This window comes from Oratosquilla oratoria, chromosome 36, assembly GCF_046742065.1.
Source record: "Oratosquilla oratoria isolate Oo_2021 chromosome 36, ASM4674206v1, whole genome shotgun sequence".
NCBI classification, from domain to species: Eukaryota; Metazoa; Arthropoda; class Malacostraca; order Stomatopoda; family Squillidae; genus Oratosquilla; species Oratosquilla oratoria.
Window position 1 is genome coordinate 41175325 of NC_134812.1, and position 6385 is coordinate 41181709.

A 6385-nucleotide genomic window follows, 5' to 3' on the forward strand; every position below is an offset into this window, starting at 1 on the left:
ATGAAGTAAATGGTATCTACATTATGTTGCTACATTCATTATGTAGTTATATGTAGATTTATAGTTAGTTAATCTACATTGGCTGTTGGTGAGGCAAACCCAAAGATATGTTCTTTGCTTTAATGTTTCATTCTTCTCTGTCTTACAAATAAAAGCAACCTCCGAGGAGAACTAGGGGGAATTGCCAAAAGTCTAATAATTTGTACATTATTTACAAGTGGTGCCATATGCTGAATGAAAAGTTTGAGTTGGATGGCAAGGTCCATTGTCCTAGCAGGTGTTCGGACATTGACCGAACAGCCAGCTCCTGTGGTCACTGTTCAGGTCCGGAGACAATGACACATCCCTTGGGCATCAGATCCTGGGTACAATGAAGAAATCTCATGAGAGTTGGCTAGAGATGCTAGAGTTCACGCTCACTCCATATGCATGTGTGCGTGAGCATGTTGGACATCTAAAGGGTTGACTTGCTTTCAATCATCTTGCATCATATATTCACAATAACAGTTATCATTTCTAATCAAATGTGTGCCAAAGTACTGTATATTTTGACTGCATTCAACACCGCTTTCTTCAAAAAGTACCTGGACAATTCTGTGGGAGCACTTTTAGTGATATTGTACAAAATAATTGTTTGACATCCTATTAAGTAGACCTCTCCCACTTCCACATAGTAGTCAATGTTTGTACTTCCTTCAGTAACCCACTAAGGGGTGGGGAGTTCTCCTGGCTGAATAAAACAATTTTGTGTTAACCAGAATAATATTTCTAAGTGTAGCATAATTGCTCACTGGATTAAATGGGGCTGTCTTGAACCTCCCAGCTGGATAAAAGTTTCAAACATGACACTGTTCCTAAGAACAAATTCTGCCATGTTACTTTGTTGGCCCAGTGAAAAATGTCAGTCATCCAGCCATAGGGTTCTTGTCATGAGCCATCTGAAGAACTGCAAAACATAGGGTTCTCCCAACCTTTCCATGTGCTGTGCAAATGTGGCAACTTATGTCACAAACATAAGACTGGCAAGGGAAGAGTAGAGAACTTTTTTCAGAGAGAAAATGTTTGCTTTCTGGAAACATTTGCCTGGCACAGTTGCAGAGAAAGAACTTCAAAACTTTTTGTATAAAAGCTGAGCTGGTTTAGGATGAACAAGGTACAGTATCTACATACTGCCATACAAAAAGACAGCAGTAGTTATTATACCCCTTTGTGACACATTATGCAATAGTCACAAATATACAAATGCCTTCACAATACACGTGCAGAGGTGGATGTGTAGTCACACAGGGATAATCCCATTGTGGACTGTCGTCACCCTAAGCACTTATGAGGGTTCAATGGTTTTAGAGCAGTATTTCCCGAGTTGGGGTAGCCATAACCCCCCAGAGGGTTCAAGATATGCTGGCCAGTTTATTGCTACATGTAACAAAGAGAGCAAAAAATATATATTTTCCACAATCTTTGGTTTTCATTATTTTGTTTCAGTAACTGAATAAATCTAGTTCCTTCAATATGCATCACTGATTTAGGTCACTTTTTCTTTCTAATAGTATTAATGTTTTACAAAATCTTGTGAAATCTTAATGGCTACAATAGATTGAAAGAAAGAAAAAATACCAAAGGCAATGGTCTGGTTTTCAACTATTCAAAATTTGAGATGGAATACAATGGGTCCAACTTTTCTGACAACAACTGTGTTTAGGTAAATACATACAGCAGTCCATTGTACATCATAGAGAAGAGCAAGGAAGAAGATTAGAAACGCCACTACCACTGAGAACAACACATTCATATTTCAAACTCTAAATACCTGCCTTACTGCAAGATTTCATCTTTGCTATTTTAGTAATCCCTCCAACATATGAATACCATGTGATCCAATTAGTTTGGAGATGGAAGATTGGTACACCTATAAGGGCAAATGTCAATGGACCCTCCGACTTCCTGGTCATCCCTCCCCACCCCTGTGACAGTATTCTCCCAACCATTAATGTCACAAATACATAAACACCCTGTGGCTCAAGTCATTTGGATATGATAGGGTTTATTGTATTTCCTTTGACCCAAGAGTAATGATGATATAACTACACTCTAACCTCTTCAGTAACATTCTCCAAGCCACACAAATCATCTAACATTAGCCAAATTAAAAAATAACAAATATGTTGAATCCCCATGATATCATTAATCAATCAATCAATCCATTGTCCTAGTGTCCCCCAGGTCATTAGCAAGAGCCACCACACTGACCTATAAGCCACTCACTGAAACATATTGTTGTCTGGGCAACGCTTAAGTTGAGCAATGTAGGATGACGAGTTTGGTGTCTTCAGCATGGGGTAATATAAACCTGTGGCTAGGCCTATTCTGTGTTGGTCCTGTGTAAAAGTTGAATGGTTGACTGACCACAGATGTGCTTAAGGTCAATTATGATAATCTTAAGCCATTTCATGGTGAACTTCTCTTTTATATGATATGATATCCACCTTGTGTTAGCCAGAATAAAAGCAATGGTGTATGACAGACATTATTGGTGCAATAGCCTCTCGTGGTTGGAGAAGCCTTTCCTGTGGCTAAACTGGTCTTTGGTTTCATGGTCAAGTTAAATAATTCATAACTTTCAACAGTTTTTTATGAAACATGTGCTCTTGTTATAAAAAATATTCTATTTCAAAAGATATATCCTAACATATTGGTAGATTTTAACACTCACCCAAACAAGGAATTCAAATACAAAACTGATGTTTATCTTGCTGTCATCAGTACATCTATATATTCCAGGATTAAAATCCTAATAGATATCTATAATCATGTAAATAATGAATTTTATATTGAATGAAACTTTTATCTACTTTGCTATCTCACTTATAAATCCATATATTCCGAAATTAAAACACTATTACTGTGTTAATTCTAGGTTAAAGCCACCAAAACTGTGTGGCTTTACTAAAGTCAGTTAAACCACACAAGAAGAAACCTTAGACAATTTATGTAGCCAATGTAAGTAGCCATCCCCAACTTCAGACTGAAGATACAGAAAACATAGTATGACTTCCAATCATCTTTACATAGTATCAAAGTCATTAATACTATCTTAAATCCTATTTATGCAATTCTTGATAACTTCATAACATAACTGATAATTTCCTCAGTAATGATGTTTTCACACCTGAAAATTTGCTTAGAATGTTTGACTTGAAGCTCCCTAAGTCTTCTGAATGGATAATGGCTACAACAAAACCAGTTATGGACTTCAAGGGCATTTGCATTGAACGTCAAAATCGTGACAAGTAAATAAACTAAAAATATACGAGGGGGAGGTCTGGACTGAAATCCATTTTACTACTTTAGCCTTCCTGTTTTCAAACACATAGCCTACGTTTATATACAACAACTACATTTCTGTTCTATTGTGTGAATGAATCACTTATGGAATTGATAATGGGGCATATGTATATCCATAAAACCCAAGCAATGTGGTGTAACTGCGTAGCCCCGACAAACCCATCACACCAAGGAACTAACTTCGAGGAGTGGAATTCCCAGCAGTTTTAAACATAAGACACAATTCCAGGCTAAATGCGATACATACAGATCACAGTTCCTATTACACGAATGTAGCATAATACGTAGAAAATACGCACCTGTCTTAAAATTACTTAATTTGACTTCTTACACCCCTCCTCAACTAACAAAGACCCACACCGCAGCCTGTACGCGGTCCCTCGATCAGCTGTCCGGACTGCAGTCTGTTATTTTGTTTTCATGGCATCGAGGATGCAATATTTTTTTTTTTAGGGGGTGGGAATATTTTCACTGGATTTGTGATTTCTTCATCTAGGTTAAATTAACAAATAAAGAAATACATGTATATGATTATTATTGTAACAAAGTGTTTCTCATTTCAATTAATTTTGTAAAGAGAAATGTAAAATTCCGTATCCCTCCCCCTCCCATTGACATTTGCTGCGGTGCCGGGCGTACGTGATCAATAAGACGCCCGGCAGAGCGCTGTACGAACTCGCCCTTGCTCGCCCTATCAGTGTCCTCCTAAGTACTCAAAAAGTCACTTTCGAAGTCTGATATATCTAACAGACTGTATAATAGATGATACGTCACGTCTTGAATACAAAATAAAAGAATGTCGAGATACAATGACATGAGTGTTTCATGCCCACATAAAATAAGACCAAATAAACTTAGTTTGATTAATTTAAATGAGTCACAGACATGTTTAATAGGATTCAACAACCGTGCAAAGATGGAAATTAAATATGTACCCTAAATTTCAGAAGATGGCCATAGTAGTTTTTCCAAATGTCAACAAAGGCATGCAAAACTAGCAGGCAAAAGAGCAGCAGATACGCATAATTATCGTACACAGCTTTCAACAGCTGAATCAGTTCATTCAAGCGTGTTATATTTCTGCTATATTTATCAGTGCGTGGGTTAATCAATACATTTCTACCTCACTGCTGGCGGTCTAAATAAATAAAATGACTAAAACGAACGCGACAAGGAAAACCCTGCACTAGTGAGTCGTTTCTTGCATTTTATCGTCAGCAAACAAGAAAAGAAACGATGTTCTCTTTGACATGTCATTTACTTGTGTGAGATCAATGAACTAAGAACGACTCGCTATTGTATAAGTCACTTAAAAATGTAATGTAGATTTGCACACACGCTAAACTTTATGTATGATAGACAGTATTTCTCGATTATATTTTATTTTAAAACTTTTTTCTTAATTCTTTTTAATATATGCGCGCGTAGCTTACGAGCGCGCGCGCACATACACACACACACACACACACACACACACACGTTTAGAAATACAACTAGGTAAATACACATTCTGATAAGACCAAGGCTGAGTATACACCGACACTATGGTCACCCAGTACCAAAGAGAACATAAGGAAAACTGAAAGAATCCAAAGAACTACGAAGATGGCCCCCACACTTTCAGGACTGCCATACGAAGACTGTCAAAACTAGAGTTACCGACTCTGGAACAAAGAAGAGAAAGAGGAGACTTGTTGACCATCTATGGAATTAAGAGAGGTACGGAAGTCCTTGATATTATTATTATTTACTATTTACCTGTTTATTATTTAACTATACCTATGCATTTATTTATGTATTTTATTTGTTATTTACATTGTTATAGTTTTTATTTATTATTTTATTATTATTATGATTTTTTTTCGCATCCGTCCTAGATATGGACCAAAAGGTCTCCTGTCGGCATGCTCAGCCTTTGTAATCCTTTGATAAAGAATACTTACTAAATTGGGATACGAGAAATACAAGAGGAGATGGAAAGAAAATAAAAAAGACCGTTAAGAGACCTGGAATAGAACAGTTTTCCCCACACAGTGTTGGATGTATGGAACAAACTGGACGAAAATATAGTGTGTGTAAAAACTATACGCGAATTTAAGAACAATATAGATACTGCGAGATAGACACCACGAGCATAGCATCCCTTCCTGTTAGACACATACATACATACATATACCAAAGGCTTTTTCCCCCTATCTTCCATCCTCTCCCGTCCTTCCTCCACAGACATTCCTCTCTTTTGTAATGCCCCTTTCACCCCATCCATCCATCTCATCCTAGGACGCCCCCTCATATTCACTCCTTCCAACTCTGCCTTCCATACTTCTTTTACTAATCTTTCTTCACTCAATCTTTCCATGTGTCCAAACCATCCCAATACTCTTTCATCAACCCTATCTTCCAGTTCTCTTTCCACCCCTGTTCTCCTCCTGACCTCCTCATTTCTCACTCTATCTAGCCTAGTAACCCCTATCATACTTCTCAGACATTTCATCTCAAACACATTCAAACTCCTTCTCTCTTCCTCTCTTATGTTCCATGTTTCTCCCCCGTACATTGCTGTTGGCACAATCACTCCTTCATATAACCTCCTCTTAGCATCCATTCCCAGATGTCTATTTCTCATTACACTTTTCAATTCACCAAGGCATTTACTCGCTTCTCTCAATCTACATTCTACCTCCACCCCCACTCCTCCCTTTCCTGTCACATTCGCACCCAAGTATCTAAAACTATCCACTTCCTCCAGTATTTCACCTTTAATGCTCACTTCCAGCCTGCTGTCACTCTCTCCCCTTGTACATCTCATCACCTTACTTTTACCCACATTTATCTTCAGCTTCCTTCTATCACACACCTTCTCAAACTCTGTCACTAACTTCCTCAATCCCTCCTCTGATCCCGCTACAAGCGCAGTGTCGTCAGCAAACAACAGTTGGCTCACCTCCCACTTTTCTCCATTTTCTTTAATCATCTCCAACCCCTGACCCTCTATCATTGCATTCACCTCTCGCACCACCCTATCCATGTAAATATTGAA

The 6385-nt window shown here is 38.0% G+C and overlaps 1 protein-coding gene across 3 annotated transcripts in view; it reads right to left on the bottom strand.

The window, feature by feature from the left end:
- Positions 1-3799, bottom strand: part of LOC143018978 (tripartite motif-containing protein 2-like) — a 64545-nt gene extending 60746 nt beyond the window's left edge. For all 3 annotated transcript variants that reach the window (XM_076174656.1, XM_076174655.1, XM_076174654.1), the window contains exon 1: positions 3645-3799. The gene's annotated coding sequence lies outside the window, so the exon portion shown is untranslated. The remainder of the gene's footprint in view (positions 1-3644) is intronic.
- Positions 3800-6385: the final 2586 nt, after the last annotated feature.